The 24,830-nt window shown below is 43.8% G+C and overlaps 1 long non-coding RNA gene across 3 annotated transcripts in view; it reads right to left on the bottom strand.

The window, feature by feature from the left end:
* Positions 1 to 15,146, bottom strand: part of LOC121499335 — a 46,153-nt gene extending 31,007 nt beyond the window's left edge. For 2 of the 3 annotated variants that reach the window (XR_005990096.1, XR_005990097.1), the window contains exons 1-2: positions 14,900 to 15,146; positions 1,673 to 1,780 (exon numbers count right to left, since the gene is read on the bottom strand). This is a non-coding gene — a long non-coding RNA (uncharacterized LOC121499335). Of the gene's footprint in view, positions 1 to 1,672; positions 1,781 to 4,049; positions 4,134 to 14,899 lie in introns of those variants that run through there. The other variant, XR_005990098.1, reaches the window with a different exon arrangement.
* Positions 15,147 to 24,830: the final 9,684 nt, after the last annotated feature.

The following is a 24,830-nucleotide window of genomic DNA, read 5'->3' on the forward strand; positions in this document are numbered from 1 at the left end:
CTCTTAAGTCCTGGTCATATTCTCCCGTCCCCACACAAAACTCCCAGAGGCCCCATAAGAAACCAGCACAGTGGATCTTTGTCGTGATATCACTACCATAAATACTTTTCAGGAGGTATCTCATATTTCTTCTCAATTTAAACAGAAAAATTGGTTCTGTGGCCATAAGTTAACATGTCTCGGTCCATTTGACAGTCCCCCAGTTAGTCCCCATTTATAGTCTACGGCAAATTTAACAAGACCTATGAAACATGAACCACCTTATCAGCCCCTCTCTTTTCTATGGTGGCACAATTAGCCAGATGATAAAGCTCTTTAAAATGAAAGAAAACACTAAAAAATATTGATTTTCTACAGAGCCATAATATTAAATGTATCATTCCAAACTGAAGTGGGCACTGATTTAGAAGGGACACATAAATCTAAAACTCTCTTGGTGCAGTGACATTTTTTAAGAAGCGTAACAAAAAAATTATATATATGGAAGCTTGTCTATCATTAAATTACTCAGTTTGGATTTACACTAATAAAATATAAGGACTTGTTACTATATTAGGCAAGTCACTCCCATTATTAATTTGTTAGATAAATGGCTTCTATATCTTGGAACTTTAAATGAAATGGAATTCACTAATCCTAATTGCTTTGCCTTCTACCAGAGTTTTTTCCCATTAGTTCAGCATGGTTGTGTTCTCTCTCTCTCTCTCTCTCTCTCTCTCTCTCTCTTTCTCCCCGCCCCCTCTTTTCCACTTGAAGGGAGGAGCCTTCTTCAACTTAAAGCCTTAGGGTATAACTCCATGGGTTTATTAATTATCAGGTATTCATTCAGGGGGGTTAATTAAGCAGTAACTCTCTGTTGACTGTAGTATACAACAGACAAAAGGCTTGGCTTTGCCTGTTGATGAAGCTCCAATTGTCTGTGCCTTCATTTCCCTGCCTGTGGTTGCGCAGAATGCAGATCTATGACCAGTTCTGGTCTTGGGTTGCCAGGCTTCTCAGGAAGCCAGTTAAAGCCAGTTTATATTGACAGTTCAAGCCACCTTGACATCATTCCAAAAGGAGTCAGCCCTCCTACTCTTTGGGGGTTTTGAGGCAAAATTTTGTTCTCAGAGTCTTCTGCAATAATCACTCTTCTTTCTGTTCAGCCCTAAAGTTAAACATTTGCATTTTCCCTCCTTTCAGCTTTCCTTTTTCTCTAGCTTCAAACAATCTGTGACATACTTTTGAGTAGCAGAAGGTAAAGAGTGACTTTATTCCCCCTCTCTAGGGATTTTGGTGGAATCAAAATAACTCAACATGATAACTCCACAAAGTAGGCATTGGTGGTGGTAGTTTGGAATTTTTATTGATAATTTTAATTTCAGAGTACATCTACTGAGGTTTATGCTCAGTGGTTGCAGTTCCCAAAAGCAAAGCAGTGAAAGAATCACACTACAAGGGCAGGGATGGTAGGCTCCTTGTAGGTTGACCAGCAGCTCATCAAGCAAAAAAAGAAGGAGATGAGTATCCTCTAACATAGCTCCATTCATCCAGCCTTTAGTAGGGAAGAAAATGAAGCACCTTCATTGCCAGGGTCTTGGAATGCTTTATAGTGTTCTTTTGGGAAGGATGGGACAAAAAATGTGTGAAAAATCTATTCAGCAGAGGCTTCTAATGCTCTAACAAACCCTACCTGCAAATTAGCCACAGGAGAAGATGGGAAGCTGCACCTCTGGCTGGTCATCCCATCATTTCCTCCTCCCCCATCTTCCAGAGTGATTTGAACCAGATGACACCTTATCTGGAAAGACATATAGCATATAGTTTAGTGGTCACAAACATGAATTTGGCACGATTTGCACATGGATTCATGCCATGGCTCTGCCATTTATTAGCTGAGTAACTGTGGGCAAGTCATGAAGCTCGTAGAGACCCACACACATATGATCTCATTTTTTCCACTATTTGATGACATAGGTATTTCTCCATACAATAGATGAGGAAAAGAAGGCACACAGAGGTTAAGTAAATTATCCAAGGCAACATGGCTCTATCAAAGGTTGATTTGAAAGCAAATAAAATGTTGGTAAAACCCTTGGTATGGGACTGGTCCTCCTGAATACACTGATCCTACATGTATCAAGTGATACATGCCAGTGGGCATTGTCATTGTTATATGACACATGCCAATTTAGCCACCTAAATACTCTTTCTAAAGTGAAGGAGGAGGAGGAGGAGGAGGAAGAGGAAGAGAAGAAGAAGAAGAAGAAGAAGAAGAAGAAGAAGAAGAAGAAGAAGAAGGAGGAGGAGGAGGAGGTGGAGGAGGAGGAGGAGGAAGAGGAGGAGGAGAAAAGAAAGAAAGAAAGAAAAAGAAAGAAAGAAAGAGGCCTGTATATGGTGAATTTACCCTTTTTATGTTACAGAAATAAACCTATTAAGTTTTCCTTGCATGAAATTCTGACCTCCCAACACACACGCTTCAAAATCCTTCTCATAAAGTTCTCTATGTTTTACAAAATTTACAGAGTATCAAAGTAGTTATATAGGGAATATTTTCTCTGTGTGTGGAGACGTACACACCTAGGACCACAAAAGTATTGCTGCTGTACACACCCTCGAGAAAGGACTTCACCACACTCACGTTGGAGAACAAGAATACGATGGCAGAGGGACTGTCTTCCAAGGAGTACAGTACGGAAAATAGGGCACAAGTAAACCACCAGGGGAACGGAGCAGTGCAGAAACCTGACAAACACAACTTCAGCCAGGACATCACAGGCAACAGAAGCAGTGATAAGTCACATGCCTCTGGTGTGATATGATGCTCTGAAAATGGCACTTTACCTCTTGGGTCTGCCTCCCCCAAATCCATAACCCCAGTGGAATCACGGAAAAAGAAATCAGACTAGTCCCAACTGAGGGAATTCTACAAAATACCCGGCCAGTAGTTCTTAAAACTGTTCAGGTCATCAAAAGCGAAGAAAAGTCTGAGAAACGGTCACAGCCAACAAGAGCCCAAGGAGAATGATACCTACTTATAAGGTAGAAACCTGAAACAGAAAAAGATTAGGTAAAACCCAAGGAATCATTAATAAATGACAGGCTTTACTTAGTAATAATGCACAGATATCAGTTCACTGATTGTAACACGTGTATTATTCTGATGTACAAGGTTAATAATAAGGAACCTGCATGCAGGAGGCATGAGAAAAGTCATTTGGAAACTCTCTACTATCTGCTCAACTGTTCTGTATTTCTAAAATGGTTCTTAAAGTCTATTAGTAAAGATTTATAAAAACAAATTTAAAATCACTGTTTAAAATGCATATAAGAGATACAGGCCCACCTTGCTGACCGTGTGACAAGCTCTCATTACCATGCCCAGACCCAGGCGGACCACAGTCACACAAACACAGGAAGATGAGCATTCAGGCTGATGGTCCTCGGCATGTTTACTCTCCTGGTCTGTCCACATCCTACCTCCTGGAGCCCATTTGGGCAGTGGGAACATCTGTAGCTTTAGGGTCCCCAGAGCAAATCTAGGCTCTTTTGGAAGAAAAAGAACCAACCCTCTCTCCAAATGTATGTCCTTCTGCTATGCCTCTCGACACCAGCACTCGGTTAAGAGGCTGAGGAAAGAGGCCATTCTCATCTATGAAGTATTTTAACAATAGTTATTAAGTAGTTATTCTGTGCCAGGCTCTATGTTTAGAGAAAGTGGTGACTTCAGGAAGCTTCCAGTCTCCTGGAAGAGACAGGGAGGCTGTCCCATGACTAGGTAACACCAAAGTCTTGATCTTCATATAAGGGACTAAGCAGAGAAGGGCAGGAGGGAAACATAAATCCCCACAAGGATCAAGGGGAAGGGTCTAGAAGGGCTGTGTTCCCATTTGGGGCCCTTCCCAGGAGCCCACAGCCCTTCTTCAGATGCCTCATCCCAGGCAGATGGGGAAACAGCAAGCCTCAGTTCAGCATTTGGGAGAACAAAGGAGAAGCAGTGGTGACCCAGAGACTACAAATGTTTTTGTTAAGCAACCACAAGGGACAACCTCTTTGGTGAGTGCACTTACCAGATGGCTGGGGCTTGTCAGCTGCTTCCAATCAAATCTTGCACCACTGAGTTGGTGTATCCCACATACTCAGCAAGATTCTGCTGAGTGGAGGAATTAAAAAAAATTATAAAAATTATTTTGCTTCATACCTAGAAAGTGTGCTCTTGGGGTTTTGGGGGGACAGAATCCAAAGCCAACAAGAAAGTATCAGAAGAGAGCAACAGGAACTGAAGACAGCACCCTGACCTGGGCCATGTGTTTTGTTTTAAGTTTACGGTGTTGGAGTAAAGGCAAGGAGAGAAATTGGCTCTTCGAGCCCAAGTTGGTGTGGGCAGAGTGAGGCAGGAAAGGGCTGGAACAGACCATGGGGGCGCTGCTTGGGGAGCCACAAAGGAGGAAGAGAGGGAAGGAGGGGAGGGGACCATGTAAGACATTCACAAGGATCACAAGGCGCAAAGCTTCAGTTTCTTATTATTAATATTATTTTGCAAATAATAACTCCTCTTGCCTAATTCCAGGTATGAAGAAAAAAGCAAAGACTGAATTCCTTCAATCATACACACACACACACACACACACACACACACTGACATATGTATGTGTATATACATATGAATGTTGTCATATATATGGATATATATCCATATATGTGTGTGAACACACATAAATATAAATATATAAAAAATATATAAATATACATCTATAAAATCAGCACTCGAGAGGAATTTTAGAATACACACGTTAGTGGAAATTTTATAAATCATACATATGCTACCTCCCTAAAAAGAAGATGGTTTCCTTTTAAAGAAAGTGCTGGAACAACTGTTTTTCTGAGAAGGGGAGGAGGGACTGTGAGGAATGAGACAATTTCTTGTGATATGTTTGAATATGGTGCTGTTGGGTTTTCACACCTCCCTGTCCCCACACACACGCAATAAAACACCACTCCTGGGGTTAAAATGCTCCCTCCAACAAAGATAGTAGCAACCCTCTCCCTCTGCGTCTGAATGACCTGTTTTAGTTTCTTCCTAGAAACAGAACATCCTTTTGGGAACCGGGACAAAGCTTGCTGAGTGAGACACCCCCAAACAGTGCACAGGCCCCTGTGAACAGGGTATTGCAAAAATGCCCAAGTTTGCTGGGGATGATCAGCATCCTCCAGCTCTGCACAACTAGCCATGTCCTGCAGCCGTCAGTCTTGTCACACTTGGGTCTCCTTCCAAGACACAGAGCAGGAGTATCTGTCCCTACGAGATACTTAGGAAAAAGGAAAGGTGAAGCTCTGCTGTGAAACAAGCCTTTCATGTGCCCCACGCCAGGCCATTCCAGACAGCAGAGGTGGAAGGGGTCTGATGGCAGCTTTGGTTTGGTTTGTACCCTCCCCACCAAGACACACACACGTGAAGGGGAAGCCCCAACAATCCTCTTATGAACACCAGCAAAACTGCTTACTTAGGCTAGAGGCCTCCTGTCATCCAAGGCTCCTCCCCGAACCCTGAGATTAGAATTCCTGAGGATTCCATTTCAGCATCTATACAATGGGGCAGGATAGCCGCTCACTGGGCAGTAGGAGGTTGAAAGAGAGGAGGGAAACCTGGCAGGACGCCTGGAGCTCAAGCCAGCCCAGTGTGAGCCTCCCCAGTGCTCTGGATGCTGCACAGCCCCGGGCCGGCAACGCGCCTCTGGTGGAACAGAGTTTAGCGGCCTGTGAAATTGTTAAGGTCTGGACTTGGGTGACGTCAAGGGAGAAAATTAAATCGCATGCATCTGAGTTGAAACCAAGAGCTCAGGAATTATCTGGCAAAGAATATCTTGATTTGGAAAAGTGCTTCTTAGATTTTATATTTGCCGTCAGAAAGGATCAGAAACTGGACACGCTGAGGTTGAACATGACCGTGTGCTTCAGGAAGCTTCCAGTCTCCCGAAGAAGAAGACAGGAAGGCTGCCCCACTGGGTTACACAAGTCTCCATAAGGACCAAGGAGAAGGGTCTAGAAGGACTAGGAGGGTGGAGGAGCGGGGTATGAATGCTGCACCTTCCGTGGACAGAGGAAGGTGGGGCTGAAGGGAGGAAGGAAAGCAAGAGGAAGGAGCCGCTCTTCCCTGCAGCTGGGATGGAACACCCAATCCAGCAAACTTCTCCTTCCCAGAGGTGACTTTGGAACGTGCGTGTTCCTGCAGCCAATGGACAGTTAGAAATCCATCCATACAATTTGGTCAGAAAGCTATAATTTTCCCTCGGGGAAGATTGCCCCATTGTGCCGAGATTTTGCTTGTTTGTTTGTTTGTTTTAATTCTTGTAGGATGCTAAAAATAGCATGCAGTTGGTTGACAAGTGTAGCGAAACGTTTCTAAATCAGGATTTCAGTGAATGTTGCTACCATTATATGTGAGCCTTCTCTTGAGAAAGAATAAGTAAGATGAAAAGGGCCAGGATGCAAATATACTATGTTGTTTATTTTATTTCAGTTCAGTCCAGATTCCCTCCCCCCGCCCCCAGTCATTTAAGCTTGCCAAAGGCATTTTAAATATTACAAGATCCCAGTGTGTCTATATTATTATTCATCCTGGGGTTCCCAGTCTCTTTACTAATGTGGCTCCTGCCATGTAATAGATGACCAGTAAGTGTGCAAAAGGATAAAGGAACGATTGTATAAGGGAATGATAGAATTAGCGGCCAGTGGTTCCAAGCTTCTGGGTTCCAGCTATTTCTTTCTCTCTTCATCCCTCCACTCAGAATTCCATTTCCTAGAAAATACCCAAATGACACAGGTGAGCCTGGTTTTAGGCAACCTCTAGGCTAACACTGGCGTCTTTCCACATCCTCTTCTTAAAGAACCTGTCAGAGTGCTGGCTCCCTTACCCCTACAGTTTTGAGACTCCTCTGAGCATAAGAATCACCTGGGATGCTTACTAAGCACACAGCCTCCCGGGTCCTTCCTGTGGAGCTCAACCTCGGTTGCACATTAGATTCAGCTGGGGAGCTCTTAAAACTGCTGATGACCAAGCTGTCTCCAGACCAATTCTATCAGAAGCTTGGGGTATGGGATCCAGGCATCAGTTGCTTTAAAGCTCCCTGGGTGATTCCTGTGTGCAGTCAGGTTTGAGTACCGCTGTCGAGATTGTAATTCAGCAGGTCTGCTTTGGGGCCTTGGGGAATGGATGCAAGTGCTCTAGGTGATCTTCGCCATCACAGAGAGATTTTGGAAGTAAGGGGCTATAGTCTAGGGGCTGGATCAAGCACTGTTTCTGAAAGGCAGGTCAATTTCTTGTAAGACCAGTCAGTTGAAACTCACTCGCCTGTGCACAGTGGCAGACACCTAATCTCACCAGACCAGTCACATTCTCCCACCTGGGATGTTGGAAGGGGAGTCACTTGGTAGCAGGTGGTATCCTTTGTAAGAACACGTAAAGTAGATTTGGGATTGCCTATGTTTATCCCAGTGCATGGTGATGCCGGGAGAAGAAGGGAAGAAAACCTGGTGCAGACCTACTGAGGAAAGAGAAGATGCCATCAGAAGAAATAGGGAAGGGGAAGGTGAGAGGGGAGGGGGAGAGAGAGAGGGAGGGAGGGAGGGAGAGAGAGAGAGAGAGAGAGAGAGAGAGAGATCTCCTTAGATCCTGAAAGCTTTCTTTCCATTACTGGTTCCTGATCCTCATGAGGCCCAGGCACCTGCTCCACTCATAGGTTCATGAAATGCTCCTCAATTTTTTTTTGAATGTTCTGTGTGTCTTCATATATTTCTTTATATTTTCTAGATAAGGTGGATTTTTCTTTCTGCAACCAAAAGATGCCTAAGACACCAATTGCATGATAAGTGAGATCCACCCGTAGCAGAGTCTAATTTGAAAATGCAGGAAGAAGTGCATGTTCCAGAAATCCCCTGTACTCACCTGAGCCACTCTCAGTCCTATTTAATCATCCACGAAGCTCAGATATTGGAAACAGACAACCCATTAGCTGTGTAGACTTGAACACATTGCTTAGTGTCTCCAAGTCTCAATTTCTTCTTCTAAAAATAGTTGTGTCCTCCCCATCTCATTATGGAAAAGAGGGAATAGGATAATAAATAGAAAGTAGCTAAAGCAGGCCTGAGTTTGCTGCAGATGCTCCAGAGATGCTACTCTATTTCCTACTACAAGTGAGACATAAGCAGTTTCCCCAGAGGTTAACGATGCAGTGTAATAGATTTTATGTAACAAAGTCAAATAAGTGAGAGGAACAATAGATTAAAGGAAGCAGAAGCAGAGTCCTTCCCTGCAGTCCTTTTCAGAGCATTCAGATGCTGGTGTGCATCGTGGATCTCCAAGCCAGGGATATGATGCAGGTAGAGTTGCCATGTGTTGGTTAGCACTGCAGAGCCCTCTCATCCGTGTAGCACTCTGAGGGCCTGGTATCCTGCAGACCATACTTTGGGAGAGTCCCAGCTAGGCCTGGCACTTTCACACTGTGCTCTGTGGAGCTTTGTGGTCCCAAGGAATAACTTACAGGGCTTATTTAAGGAGGATGTGGATGGTAGTGATGATCATGTTGAATAAAGCTCTCATGCCTGCACTTCCACTGGGAAATATTCCCACCCTACATCAGGAACCTAGGATCTGAGTCTCAAAAACTTTGAGGGAAAATGTATGCACATGTCTAAAAATCAGTGACCTTCACCAGAGCTCACCAATTCAGAAATAATTGCGATGAGACACATTCACCTCTCTTCCCAGAGCCAGATAAACAGTGTTTCCTTGTATATCTCAAGCTCCTTTTTTCTCATCATCACTAAGGGTTTTTTTTTCTAGTCTGGTTTATTGAGCTATAATTTATAAACAATAAAGTTAACCTTTTGTGTTCCTTATATGAATTCAAATAAATATGTACAGTCATGCAGCTACTATTATACTCAAAATAGAGGCTATTTCCATCCCTCAGAACAGTTCTCTTATGCTTTCTTCCTATCCTTAGCTTTTGGTATACAATGATACGTTTTTCTGTTCCTATAGTTGCTTTATTATTATTTTTCCTTTCCAGAATATCATATAATTGGAATCATACAGTATCTTCACCGTTGAGTCTAGCTTCTTCCACTTAACAATGCAGTTGAGATTCATTCATATCAGTGCACGTGTCACAAGTGCATTTCTTTCTGCTGCTGAGTTGTATTTTGTCATTATGGATGTACCACAATTTGTTTACTCTTCCAGCAGTTGAATGACATTTGTGTGTTGTTTTTTGGCGATTATGAGTAAATCCACTATAAACATTTGTATTCAGGCTCTTGTATAAATACGTTCATTCCTCTTGGGTAAATACTGAGGGATGGAATTACTGGGTCATATGTAAGTATATGTTTAAACTTATAAGAAAATGCCAACTCCTTTCCAAAGTGGCTGCATCATTTTGCATTCCCACTAGCAACGTATGAAGGTTTCTGTTGTTCCCAGTCTTGGCAGCACTTGGTATTGCCAATTTGATTTTTAAAAATTAATTCCATCCATTCTAATAGTTAGGCAGTGGTGTCTCATCACGGTTGTAACTTGGATTGTCCTAATGACTAATGATGTTAAGCATCTTTTCATGTACTTATTTATCATCTCTGTCTTTCCTGGTGGAGTGCCTATTCAAATATTTTGCCCATTTTTAAAATAAGGTTGTTTTCTTATTATTGAGTTTTGAGGGTTCTTTATAGATTCTCGATAGAAATCCTTCCTCAGATATTTATTTTGCAAATATTTCTCACACCTTGTGGCTGGCTGGTGCATTTTAACAGCATCTTCTGAGGCGAAGAAATTTCTAATTTTGATGAGGTCCAATTTATAAAATGGATTGTACTTGTGTTGTATCAAAGAAATCTCTGCCTAACCCATCTTTTCTTCATATGGTTAACATTGAGGTCCGTAATCCATTTTGAGTTAATTTCTGTATGTGCTGTAAGGTATGGACAAATGTTCATTTATTTAACATAGGGATGCCCAATTATTTTCCAGCATCATTTGTTGAAAAGACTGTCCTCACTATTAACTCCTTATTTATATCCATTTCTTTAGCTATTTTTCGTAGCCACCCTTGGGGTTACTACTTGCATCTTTAAATTTTTACAGTCAACCTACAAATCACATTTTCACCCTACATTGTGGAGTAAAAGAACCTTATAAAAATAAACTTCCATTTTTTTTCTAAGGTAAGCCTGTGTGCCTGGGCCTCAAGAGTGGGTTTCCTGGATGTCCCCACTTCCCTTAGCCATGACAGCCAAACTCTGCCTTGTGTGTGTGGTGGGCAGCAAACTTTCCTCCCCCAGCAGTAGAGCACTATTATGCCCTGTTGGTATAGGGTGTGGATGCCAGCACTCTTTCACTGCTCAGATATAGAGGGATTATTATCTTTACCTTTCCCCAGCCTTAATGGGTCTTCACCTGTGCTCTGGATGCTACGGATACCTTCTCCAAGCAGCTTAAGGATGCAGCTTCACTGTCCTGAGGGGCTTCCTGCCTTCCCCCCCACCCCCACCCCATCCAGGCCTGCACCACTGAGGGAGGCCCACTCTGGTCTAGTGTTTTGCCCTCAGTCTTACCTGTGAGCATCTGGTGGATGTCTATATTGAAAATGCTGCAAGTATATGAGAGTTCCCATTAGGTCTGCTGCCCCTCTGTCTATGGTCCCACACCCTCATGCTAGCCTACACATAATCTTCAGTGAGCCATCGAACACTTTATGATGCCCTTCCTATTGCTTCTTCCCATGGCCTGTCATGTGGAAAACTTGTGCTTCTATCCCAACGTGGCTTGGAGAGGCCTATCTTTACTTGGAAATTGCCCTGTAACCTCAACTCTCTCATGGATTCAAGGAAAGTCTCTTCTTTTGGATTTTTTGTCTTGTTAGAGTAGGAGCGAGGCTCTAGCTTTCTATGCCCAAAGGGGAAATGGGACCCCTCCCTCTTTACACAAATATTTTAAGCTTCCAGCTAATACCCTCTTCTCTCCTAGACACATGCAGGATATAGACCAGATCAACAAGTTGCTTCAGTATCCCGTCAGCCATTCAAAAGCTGATCAAAGTAAGTGGAGTCTTTCTGAGTTATATACACAGGTATTGATTGATAGACCTCATCAGCTATTTGTTGACATACAGACATACAAATCTCATTTTTGATATTCTAATACGTTTCTAGACAGATAATTTCAGCTTGGAATTCTTCTAAAGCTCTTTTAATGCTTGTGTTCCTTTACTTTTTAAAGTATGGTAAAATAATACAGTACTTGCATTAGCTTTTTAGGGCCAGGATAGATTGCCACAAACTAGTTGGCCTCAAACAGCAGAAATTTATTCTTTCACATTTCTGGAGAAAAGCAACCCCAAACTGAGGTGTGAGCAGGGTTGGTTACTTTCAGAGGATCTGGAGGGAGCTTCAACTCCATGCCTCTCTCCTAGCATCTGATGTAGGCAACAGTCCTTGGTGTTCCTTGGCTTGTGGATACACCACCAGTCTATGCCTCTATCTTCACACCACCTGCTTCACTCTGTCTCCGCATCCTCTCTTCTAATAAGGATACCCGTCATTGGACTTAGGGGCCACCCTAAATCCAGGATCATCTCATCTTGAGGTCTTTAACTCATTTACATCAGCAAAGACCCTTTTTCCAGATAAAGTCCCCTTCACAGGTTCTGGGGGGTAGGATTTAGACATATCTTTTGGGGGGCCCTACAGTACTACCAGTTTGCACATGTGTTGTTTTTATAGTTGTACATTTTGCATCCCACTGAGTCACTTTTGCTTGGTGAGCAGAAGCCTAGAGGAAGTATTGGTCATTATCATGGCTGTCCAATATTTGCTGGTTTCACCTAGAACCAAATGCTTGAATCAGTGAGAGTCCATGTGCTAATAAATTTGTTCTCTGAAACACCAAACAAATCATTAGACTTGTGTTTTGGCTGGACTGAGATTTTTTCAGGCATCATCAAACGAGATTCAGGTTGGTCTGTAGCTTCAAAGTGGGGTGGCACATCATCACCAGAAAGCTCACTAAAAATTGAGACAAAACTGAATTAAGAATAATTAATAATCCAAAGTAGTTGAATAATGACCACAACAGACAACTTCTGTTTGGAAGGTATAGACTCATTTCTTTGGTTCATACTGTCATTAAAATGAGCCACCATCGGACCATAATGATTTGAATTATTTAATTCTTCTATTCAGGGATTAAGAAGAACTGAATTCATATCTTGGCTAATCCATTTACGAGCTGGGGGACCCTCGGCAAGTTATACCGAGGGGTATAACTGGGTCTCATTCTGGGTCTCACTTTTCCCATCTGTTAAATGAAAATAACATTCCCTGTATTCTTTCACTGTTGTCCTGAAGATTACATTAGATGAGACCCTATAGGCAAAGCTGGGGCTAATGCTTGGTATTTGTTAGTGACCGCTTGGGCCCTATATAGCTATTCATTAAATCAACAACCTCTCCCCACGTAAACTGATTATATAATGCTTCATACAAAAATGAAAGCAAGAAAGAGGCCTGGAATGGAAGCCAGGAGAAGTAGATTCTAACCCAAATATCACTGCCACCCAGCTGCTTAACCTAAAGAAAACTGTCTTGGTTCTCTTGGGCCTCAGTTTCCTTAAAAACAAAGTACTCCAGGTTACCGGCTGTCTCAGAACTCCTTACATCCCCTACAGCGCATGATTTACATTTTGGTTGGCAAGCTAAGTGTCAGGGACACATGCAGACTTTCTTCTCATTTATTCCAGACTTTCACACCATTGGTGATTCATGGATAATCTCTTAACTCTGAGAGTAAAATCAGCACAATCCAGAGAATGAAAACCAGGCCTCTCTTTGACAGGAAAGAAGACTCTGATTTGGGGGTGAAACAGATGCAAGAGTATACGGTTTTTGTGTCAGGCCCAGTGGAGAGTGTATTCAAAGCTTGTCCCCTCCCAGAGGACCTGGCATCACACCAACCTCACTCTCACACAGACCAGCGTTTACGGCCACTCGAAAACCTCCCAAGTATGTATTTCATAAAAGCAGAGCCTGGTTCAAATCCCCTGTAATGTCTCCAAAGGGAAAGAATAGAGTCAATAATCAGGGCTGTGTCTGTGTGTCGTAAATTCCCCAATCCCCTACTCCCTGGCCCGGCCAGCACGCGCAGGCGCACGCACACACATAAACACAGCCATAAATATATACACTCCCATTTAATAGACCAGGGATTCAAATTACAGTTACAGTGTAATAAAACTGACTAATCCGCAGGGTGTGTGCAGAAGTCTAAGTGTGTGTGTGTGTGTGTGTGTGTATGTGTGTGTGTGTGTGTGTGTGTATGTGTGTGGGGGGGGGGAGAGGGAGAGGGAGACTTACAAGCTTCTTCCTATACTTGAAGTCTAAATCCCCCTAATGTGCCATTCGTCTGGGACATTTAAATAAGCTGCCTTCACAGAATTGCCCAGAAGCCTCTTAGACCTGGATTCAGGGCTGGCTACGTAATTTGCAGGCCCAGTGCAAAAATGAATGAAAACAAGATTCTTTTTTCAAAACTTATTAAGAATATCAAAACAGCCACAGGAGAGCATGAAACCGGGTGCGAGAACTTCTAAGTGCAAGGCGCCTTGCAACTGTGTAGGTCACACCCCTGTCAAGCTGGCCCTGGCTCGGTCACAAACAGTGAGTCTGGATCAGCCCCTTGGAACCTGCTCCGTTTCTGTAGGATCCGTCACAGCGAAATGTGCGTGGGGAGGCGTGTGATAGCCTGGAAGCGGGGTGCTCTTTGGAACCAGACCAGCCTGGATTTGAATCTTCTAGACCACGTACTGAGAGTCTCCAGGGACCCTTCCGTTTGTCATGTTGAACCTCAACTTCTCTAGTAAAAAGGTAAAAAGAAAAAGGGAGACCCATTTCCGGGAACTGCAAGGAGGACTGACTGCATCAGGCCAGTCCCCCCTCTCCCCAAGGGTAAAACCCTGGCACAGCACAGGCGTTCCAACCGCCCCTCCTTGGGCACACATCTTGCAGATCTGTCCCCGTGAAACACGCTGTCTGCTAGGAGCCGAGCTGCTGTGCTTAAGGTTTGCAAGGGGTCGCGGGAGATGCGGGCCGAATGGGACCTGGAGTCTGTGCTCTTTTCCCTCTAAGGAGGGTCCCTCCGTACGTAGGAGGAGCCGGAGCCGGCCTTCGGGAGAGGGGGCTGAGGCCAGCGTCTGCGGGGAGAAGCTGCCCCGGGGGGAGGGGGGCGGAGAGAAAGAATGCGGAGCCCGCGCTCAAGTTTGCAGAGTCCCCGGCTCCGTTCCCTTGGCAGGCGCAGGCCACTTTTTGGCAGCCGAGCGGCGGGAGCGGGGCGGGGCTGCGCGGCCCCTATTGGTCCGCCCGCGGCTGTTGCTACGCGGATGGACCAATGGCGCGCGAGGAGCGGGGGGGGGGCTCCTCCGCGGGACGCGCTCCTCCCCCTCTGCCCCGCCGGGGCTCCTTTTTCTTTTTTTTCTTTTTCTTTTTTCTTTTTCTTTTTCTTTTTCTTTTTCTTTTTCTTTTTCTTTTTCTTTTTCTTTTTCTTTTTCTTCTTCTTCTTTTTCTTTTTCTTCTTCTTCTTCTTTCTTTTTCTTTTTCTTCTTTTTTCTTCTTCTTTTTCTTTTTTCTTTCTTTTTCTTTTTTTCTTTGTCTTTTTCTTTTCCTTTTCCTTTTTTCTTTTCCTTTTTTTCTTTTTTCTTTCTTCTTTTTCTTCCTTCTACTTTCTTTTTTCTTCTTCTTTATTCCCTTTCCTTTCCTTTTTTTTTTTTTTTTTTTTTTAAGGAGGGTCGGGGACGAGGTGGGGCGCAGCCGGGGCGGGGCGGACGCCTCCCTGCGCCTCGCCCGGGGAGGTTGGGGCTCTGGGGTGGCTCACCTGTCAGACTCGTTCCTCCTCTCCGGGATTCCTCGCCCTCCTGGCTTTGCACAGCCTGGAGCTAAAGGGCTGGACGCGCGGGTTGTTTGATTTTATGCATTTTTTTTTCCGGCCTGGTGTACGTGTGTGTTTTATGTTTTAATAACTTTATCAACTCGGTGAACTTGCGCGAGTGCTGCTGCTGCTTCTCTTGCCTCCCTCCTTCCCCGTGTCTAACTGGCTCTTTCCGGGGCACCTCCCGAAGTTGAATCCCCCTCCCCTGCATACACACTCGCTCGGGACCTGGAGCCTTTGGCCTTGAAGAGTTCCCCTGCTGCAAAGCTGGGCCTCCAGTGGGAACATGAAAATTCTCCAGGAGGAAAAGAGAACTGAGATGTAGGCAGCTCTGGGTGCTTTGGATTCATAATAATGTCCTTAATAAAATAATAATGAACTATCATTTGCTGTACCAGAGGCTGTGCTGAGCAATTACCATGCTTCATCGTATTTAAAGCTTGGTAAGACCGGTAAACTGAGGCAAGACGGGTGAAACACTGCTCCGGGTTGCCAGGCAGAAGCAGAATTGTCTCTGACTCCAGAAACCTAGGTCCCACCTACTTCCTGGTGTTGGTGCACAGCTCTAGGACAGCCCATGTGGAGGTGCTTAGGTCCCCCCGCTGGGCATGTGTCTCAGTAGAGTCCCATGGACAGCTAGCAGGGCTCCCAGTGAGCAGGTCCTCAACCTAGGCCTGGCCCTGATTTTAGTACTTGTGTGCTATATGGATCTTCCTCAAGAATTCACGAATCCAGTAGAGAAGACATTTGTCCTCTCTCTTTTAGAGAATGTCTTATCTTCATGCTGCAATTCACATTCACCTAGGCAGCTTTTCTTTCAGTGGTTTAGGAACTTCAGCTCAGAGAGAGGAAAACTGACTTGATCAAGGCTACACAGCTTATAACTGTGGCCGGCCCGTCACACATCAAAGCCAGTTGTCTGCCCAGGAAAGCAAGCCTGTAAAAGCACTGCTCTGAGAAAGGGCTGCAGACCTACATAAACTCAAGTGCATGCTGAGCACCACTATTTTCAAATTTCGTGGACAACTATCTAGTTGAGTATATGTAAAAAATGTGTTTATTTTTCCTACAAACTTTTTTTTTTTTATTTCAAGGCACTTTCAATTCATCTTGCTATGGCTTCACCTTTGTGGTGATCAGTATCGCATGCAAAATTACCTCTATTTACAGATGAGGACATTGAGACCCAGAGAAGCAGTGCATCTGCCCAAGGGCACATAGTAATGCAGTAGCAGACCCAAGACTGAACGAAGATTTCCCCTCTTCCCCCTTGCTTTGAAGCTAGCTTCTCTGCTTTCCAAGAATGACTGTGATTAAGTTATGAATTTAAAACAACAACAAAAATGAGGTGCCTGGGTGGCTCAGTTGGGTGAGCATCAGACTCTTGATTTCTTCTCATGTCATGATCTCAGAGTCGTGGAATTGAGCCCTACATAGGGCTCCACTCTGGGTGGGAAATCTGCTTGGGATTCTTTCCCCCTGCCCCTAACCCAGCTCATATGTTCTCTCTCTCTCTCTCTCTCTCTCTCTCTCTCTCTCTCTGTAAATTAAATAAGTAAATCTCTAAAAAAGTAAAAAATAAAACAACAAATTGTAAAGGTCAGGAATTTTAAAAGGAAGGAAGGAAAAAGAGAGGAAGAAAGAAAGAAAGAAAGAAAAAAGAAAGAAAGAAAGAAAAGAAAACAGAAAGAAGTGAAATGAAATCTCTTCTACTTTTCTGTTGGAAACTGCCTGGAAGTGGCCCCCCAGCTAGGAGCAGGATTGACCGGTGGAGGAGCGTCTGCTGGCAAGTCTGGTTTCTACCTGGCAGACGGCTACCTACCACCCTAGCCCTTGTTCTGCGTCTGGCACCAGAGGGAAGCATGTCTGTACTCAGTCTGCTGTTGCCTAATAGACTCAGCAGAAAGGCCCCAACTAGCCTTCCCTCTTCCCTTTCCAGAGGGAGAGGGACCTGGGCATGCTTACCTCTTTCCCTAACACAGAAGGAGCCTAAGGGGTGTTTCTTTTCTGATGACTGAAAGGAGATGTGTTTGAACTTCTATACCCAGTATTACCCAGCTGGTGGGAGCCTTTCCAGCTCCACCCATCCCCAGAGACTCTCTTGGTCCCAGAAAGATAGCACTGTCTCCTTCCTTAAATCCCCCTAGCTTAAAAAGCCTAGCCAAAACCCTCCTCATAATCTTTTGCCATAAAGTTTATCTGCTAAACCTTTTCTTTAAAACCTATGGAAAATAAAAATTGGGATTGGAGTGGAGCAGATTATTGTGTTTGCAGAGGCTGATATAATTGCTGGCTGTTTTCCATGGTACCCACTGTAACGCTTTAGGCAGCCCTGAATTTAAGAGAATGTTTACAAAGCAGCTTTCTTCCTGAGCACTAACCTAAATCCCTCCTGTTGCAACCTCTACTCCTTAAGTTTTGCCCAGAACAGCCAGCCACCTCCCTGCCCGGTGCTTTGTCTCTCCTGCTCCTGTAACCTCTTAGCCAAGAGCCACGCAAACTGTCCTTTATTTCTTGCACAATATTTCCTTGGACTGTGCTCTGCCTCTGTGCTAGGCACTGGGGACTCCCACCCCCATGCTTATGGTCAAGTGGGAGAAACACTATTACTCAAACCCCACCACAAAGCCAGATTTACACCATCAGCTGTGTCACAGAGGGGACATATGCACATGATGCAATCACAAGGAATGATAAAGGAACTGAGAGGTGTTTGGAGCACTAATGGACAACTGTCCTCTCCTGGGTTCTGGCATCTGTGTATCCGCTGAGAACAGTTAGCTGAGCCTGTAACAATCCAATCCACTTTCCATGGATGGGACATTACTTTTTATTGAAACTGGTAAAAATTAACTTCTCTAACAACATTGGTCTTCCCCCTAAGACAAGAAATTGGGACCATATGTTTAGGCCTGGTTTTGTTAGGTGGGCGTACAGCTCACCAAAGGGATAAAATCAACACATTTTTCACTGCTTCCATAATCAGGGAGTGGGAACATTCAAGTCCTACTGATTTCTGCCTGGGCCCAGTGTAGCTTATACTAAGAAGTGTTTAAACTTTCAGTGCCCCTGAACTGAAAGGGTTCAGATTCAAATGGCACCAAGATTTATTAAGTACTAAGTAGGAGCCTGGTTCCTACTAAGTATGACCCCCTTGGAAGACTTAACAACAGCAACACTGGCAGATAGAACTTTTCAGCCCCCTTTCGCAGATAAGACAAAACAAGGCCCAGAAAACCCTGGGGTGTGGACTCCAAATGTGTGTCATGGACATGGAATAGGATAAAGTATTTCTTGATGGCACATAGATGAACATTTCACATCACAGCCTCGTGGAAGATCAGGTTTGGACAGTGCTTCAGAGCAACTGTTTCTGTTTTGTTTTCTTTTTTCAATCATGACCCAGAGCTGTATATATACAATAACTCCCCTGACATGTCAGCTTCCCTTTGTTTCTTTCCTCTAATGTGGACTTCACTGCCTTTTTTTGATGAAGCCTGGTTGACTTTCAGATCTTTGATTCTTCAAAAAAGCATCCAGCCTCAAGACTTCCAATTGGGCCACACAGAAAATATTACCTTTTTCAGAAAGGTGTTGATTGAGTGTTTACGTGAAGTCAATGGGCATAAACAGAATCAGGTGTACTAACTGCAAAGCTCCTTACTTGGAGATGACATCAACCCTGCAAATAAGGGAAGAAGTCAGAATACCTTTGTAGAGATCATAGTCGAGGTGTCTGAGAGTCCTTGGGGGCCACTCCATTGCTCTTTCCCACCTCTACAGATGTCCTGTACTCCTTGTTGCCTCTCCATTTGGGTGCTTCCCTGTTGGGTACCAACTAGCTTGTACTTCTCCTAAGTGTCCATCACAGCTGCCTCCTCCATGAGAGCCTCTCTTAATTCATCCAGCCAGCCAACAAGCCACCCCAGAATATTTACTGAGTTCCTCCTATGTGTGACACAGGGAGGATGAAGTCAGCAAAGCAATCCTTTCCTTGCTTTCATGGCATTTACAGTCTAGTGGGAGGGAAAAAGATAATGTCTAAAGGACCAGTAATGAAATGTGAAATCCCAGTGATTCCACATGTTCATATTTCCCCCTCAAAAAAAAAATCCCTGTGGCTCCTGTGCATGGAAGAGGAGATAAGAGAGAGAACCTTGCCTCAGCCAGTTGCTGACACTGTTAACATTTAATCACCTTCCCTGGTTCTTTGCTGCAAGAACCGCTCATGCCCTGAAATTATGTTCCCTTCTGTGCCAGCTGACAATCTGCCATTACTCCACTAGAATGGAAGCCCCATGAAGGGAGGAACTTTCTCTGGCTTGCTCACCTTTGAACCCCCAGCACCTAGCAGAGTTCCTGAAACTAAGTGGGAGCCTGTCATATTTTTTGAGCCTGTGAATGACTTTTTCCTCAAGCCTAACTGAGGCAGGAGTGCTAGAAGCACCTGACAGAGAAGATGAGAAGGCTCTTTGGGAGGCAGTCAGGCCCACCCACACCTATTGGGAATGTCCTGCTGTTTTATGCTATTGTCACTCAAAGAGGCTCCAGTCTGCTCCCCTAGGAATCCTGTGGGGATTTGGAAAGAAGACTCTTCTTTGTTTTAATAATTTAATTACTGGTTAACAATTAAATCCAAGTTCAAAGATAACTTCTTGAGTTTGCAACTGAAGAACTTTTTTCTCTCTTCTCCCCCCCTATCTCCTAGCCCTCTCTCTTCCCAGAAATAGGTGCCTAGCATAAAACCCAGGTACTTAGCAGTTGGCTATGGAAGCACATGAGTAATCTCTCACCTTGATCGAGGAAGAGAGGAATGGAAAACCTGATCCCCAGGTGGCTTCATAAGAAATAGAAAGAAAAAAAAAATGGAGATGCTGGCATTGTCCAATGCTTACAATATTTTCCTTTTTTAAAACAATCATTATTTTTGTGCTTGCACCATGCTTTGTAATCACTTCTGACCATCATTCTCTACATCAGCACAACATTTTCCATTTTGAGGAAGCTGCCTTGGAGGTCGAGAGGGGAGGGCCTCAGCACAGATAGCTCAAACCCTAGAATGATTTGACAGAAGTCCCTTGCTAACATTTCCTCTGAAGGTTAAATCTCCCATTTGATGAACTGCAAAATGGAATATCCACCATGACCATGGGTTTTACCCACAAAGAAAGAAGCAACATCTCAGGGAAATGTTGTTAGGGCTAGAAGGGAAGGCAGTACTCAGACCAGCAGCATCCCCCCCGCCCCCTCGTCTCTGTGGCATGGCACTAGCAATTAAGGATGTCGTCTCTCATCCCCAAATCGCAGACAAGGAGGGGCATGGTTGGATGTCACTGGAGGAGTCAGAAGACGGATAGCCTTGGGAGGTTCTCTGTCCTATTGATGCAGACACACCCGTCTCTCTGACTTACTGCTTAAATCACCTGCAATTTGGCCAGATGGACATCATGGGGAGAAATTTCGTCTGGACCAGGAATCTTAAAACACTAGCAAAAAGAGCAGGCTCTTGGGAGACATGAGAATGGGGCCATTAGAAGTTGGGAGTTGGGGCCATTAGGAAGCAGCCAGGCTGTGTGGATGCACAGGGGGATTTCTGCTCGATAATGGGAAATGTGAACACAGGTTAGTGCTATGATTACAGCATCCTGGAGGGGCCCCTGAGAGGCCAGAAATAGATTAAGACTCACTCAAGCAAAGGTTGGGGGAAGGGACGAAGGTCATCCCTTCAGGTTCTGGGGAAGGCGCTGAGGTGGTCAGAGACCTTCTACTCCACCATGCAGACAGGAAGGATCCTATTGGCATGTCACACAGGGGAGTGTCACATACATGTCCCTAGACCCAGGAGAACTGGACCCTTGAGATTAGGCCAAATTGAACCCAAAGCCAGCACAGAATTCTTGAGAAAGTTTGGTAAAGGATTTGCTACACCTGGCGTGGCTAGATGGCTGAGTCTCCATCCTGCTTCTGGGAGGCAATTTGGCAACATCCATCAAGAACCTCAGAAAACAGGAAGGTTGGAAGGCTCAGTCAGTTAAGCATGTGATTTCGGTTCAGGTCATGGTCTCGGGGGTCTTGAGATGGAACCCCACTTCAGGCTCTGTGCTCAGCAGGGAGCCTGCTTGGGATTCTCTCTCTCTCTCTCTCCCTCTGCCCCTCCCCTCCCACTCTCTGTCTCTAAAATAATAAATAAATAAATCTTTTTTTAAAAAAGAACCTCAGAGAAGAGCCTCAAAAACACACAAATTTATTCTGAAAAAATTATTTAGATGTCCAGACAAAGATTTACAGAAAAGAAAGAGCATTAGTGTGACATTTTTGCTGGTGAAAAATGGAAAGTGATCTAAAGAACTAATGACAGAGGAAATCATTAAATCAATCATAGTGCATTCCTACAATGGCACTTAGCAAACCTTTAAATATAAAATCATGCTAATGACATGGGAGAATGATTATGGTATATTCAGTTTAAAAAATGCAAGTTGCATTACAAGAATAGGTAGGGTGGGATCCCAATTTAATATGGAGGAAAAGGTGCAAAAGAAAATAGGCCTAAGAGTTAATACTGCTTATCTCCTTGTGGTAGGATTATGGGTGATAATTTATATTCTTCTTAATAGTGAAAAATGTTTGCAAAAGTATCTACACACTAATATCTAAATGCATATGTATGACTAACATATAGATGAGTTACTCCAGGCTCCCTGTCTTCCTTGCCCTACTTTCTTCTTCTCCACACCAGTGTTCACTGTCTGATGTCCTATGTACCCAGCTATTTATTTGCTATCTGTCACTGTGGCTCTGGCCTCTAGAATATAAGCTCCCTGAGGACTGGGCCTTAGTCTTGTTCAGTGCCAAGCCCCACTCCCCTCTGCTACCTGGCACATAGCCTCAGACAGAGATCAACAAATATTCACTGAATGGAGTGATGTTCTCTTTTTATCACCATAAAAAGAGAATATGATTACAAATATAAAACATAAAAATTGTAATTGTGCAGAAGGTTCTACTCTCCTTTATTTTCATGACCATGACAAAATCATGACTGGGGATATGGGATGTGTCAAGCTTCTCTGTCATGGCAGCTGATCAATGGGCGCCATCGATTGAGTCCCAAATCGGGAAGGGGAGTAAGAGGTAATCCCAGCAGTAGAAAGATTGCATCAATGACACCAGGGTACCTGAGGCTCCAGTAAGAAAAGACTCCATTCTCAGAGCTGAGACTTCCCAAGTAAGAGCAGTATGCACCAAAGCCTGGCTTTGGTGATATAAATTTGAACAATCCATCCATAAAGTCTAGCTTTCCCCCCAACTGACCATTACTCCAATCACAGTAGACCCATATAATACATTAAGACAAAGGCTTTCAAGTTGCTGGGCATAATGAAAGGAGGAAATACAGACTTATTTAGAATCCTGACTCTTAACATTTTTTAGAAGTATGACCCCATTCAATATATTTAAACCTTCCTAATCCTTGGTTCCCTTACCTGCAAAAGAACACCAGTCTCACAAAATTATCTTAAGTATGAAATGAGACTATATACAAAAGGTCTCACATGGTACTAAGCATGGGACTACCACCATGAAGTCTGGTTTTCTGAGAAGAAGACTAATCAATAATACCTACATACAACATACATTTATAAAAATTCAGAGTGTAAGGTCCTCTCATTTGAGCTGTGAATTTCACTCTCCCGGTGTGGTCTGCAGACCACTGACATCCTGATCAGGGGAAGTGCTTATTAAAATAGGACACAGGTTAATAATGCAGATTCCCTAGCCCCACTGGACCTCTGAGTGTCAATGTCTGGGAATGAATCTGAGAATCTACAGTCTCAAAGGGTCCCCAAGTGATTTACTCACATCCAAATTTGAGTTCCACTGAAGCAGCATTTCTAAGAACAAATAGAGGGGTTTTGGTTAACCACACAATAACCTGAACACCCAGTTCTCAACATGGACTTATACAGTCTTCGTTTTGCCTTTTTAATTTGCACAAATGATCTAAAAATTTAAATTAAAGAAAGAAAAGATCTGTCCTTAGTTTCACACCTCCCCACAAATTAATCTTTCTTTCTCCATTCCTCCATATTTCTCCCTTCCAATCTTTTAATGCTTAAGTCTTACAAATTCATAATCATTACATTGATATGCTTCCAAGATACAGTTCTTTTAATTTCATGATCGATATCTTTCCCACTTTCCTTTTTCTGCTCTTCCTCCCACACTATAGAATTTCTTTCTTTGTAATAATTAATTCTTAACCTTTATGTGAGGCTGTGCAGCTCTCAAAAGCATTTTCATGCCCATTATCTTATTAACAGAACCAGATTCATTTATTTAAATGATAGCTTTGTTCTTTCTTATGAAAAGTATCTCAGCAGAGACTCATCCAGCAGAATGCTTAGAAGCATGGGAGAGACCCAAGTTCAAGTCCTGACACTTGAGAACAGTGAATTCAGACAAGTAATGTCACCTCCCACCACCCATTTCTCTTGTCTCTTCAATGTGAGTATTCACAGTGCCCAGTCCATAGAGTAGCCACGAGGAGAAAATGACATAATCACTTATAAAATGCTCAGTGTGGTGCCAAGATAGAGTAAGGGTTCCATTAATGGTCAGTTTCTATTGTCATTATCATTTTTATTAAATATATTAGATAAAGGCTTTTAATGACTGTAGGAAGTGAGAGGAGGCCAACTCAATTTGACCTGACCTGACCCCCAAATCTAACTCAATCCGAGTTACAGTTTTCTAACCCAGAATGGGAAAGAGAGGACCATATTCTGTGCTCTGCCTTTCACTGATTTTCTGTTTGAGAGAACATGACTCCATATTATGGGACGACTTCACCTGAGACAGAAAGATAATTTTTGAGATCTCATCCTCCCCTCCCCACAAAAAAGCAGATATTTGGGCATGTCTGGTTAAAATGAAATCTAAACTTCACATAGTTTGGAAATGTTTGGAAACTACTTTTCATAGTCCTCAGATGGGATCCTTTCAGCCTGGAGTGGGGATGGCGGGGGGGGGGGGTTCTTATTGCAAAACTTCTCCTGGGGATGCATGTTCTTGCAGGTCTCAGCAAACTCAGTTGGTTCCAAGAGTTCAGGCTCAGGTAAGCTTTGGACAAACACCTAAGGCTCTGAGAGGCTTAATTGAAATGAGCCCAAACTTAAGTGTTTTATGAGGTACGCCCATCGCTAATTTTCTTGGCCAAGTTTGAGTCTGTCTCATTGTGAACACACTTCTGTTAGCACCTGAGAAATACGTCTTCCCTATGGAGCCCTCAGTTTGGTTTGACTTCACCACATCTCCGAGAGCTGTAGACCATCTGTGCGTGCCACTGTGCAAGGCAGGATCACATCGGGATCCAACATTTCAGCCTGGGGGCCATTTCTCCCTCGGTACAGCTTGTCTTGAAGTTCCAGAAAAGCCAGGCCTTACCTCCTTCTCAGCCAAGTCCCCAGGCAGGGACCAAATTCTCCCTCGAACATAACAAATCTCATGAACCAAGGGAACACCTAATCCAAGCATCTTGCCAAGCTCCCGTGTGAATTGCAAGTGAAACCGAACCTGTCTTGGGAAAGGAGATGTAAATAGCCTGATGGGGCCATCTGAGAGAGAAGCCAACTATTCTACCAAGATTGGCCATCTTTTAAAATTTGAACAGGCTCCTCTCCACCCAAGTTCAGAATGATCTTGGAAACTTGTCCTCAGCTACCCCCAACGTCCAGGCTAGAAATCCCTCTGGATCTTATTTTTGTTGTTGTTCATACAGAGAATCATTATACGCATATACTAAAAATATTATTAGAAAACTCCTACCCTGAAAGTTCGTATAGAACAATACCCAAGAGTCCATGTAATTTCCATA

The sequence above is a fragment of the Vulpes lagopus genome, chromosome 10, assembly GCF_018345385.1.
Source record: "Vulpes lagopus strain Blue_001 chromosome 10, ASM1834538v1, whole genome shotgun sequence".
In the NCBI taxonomy this organism is placed as follows: Eukaryota; Metazoa; Chordata; class Mammalia; order Carnivora; family Canidae; genus Vulpes; species Vulpes lagopus.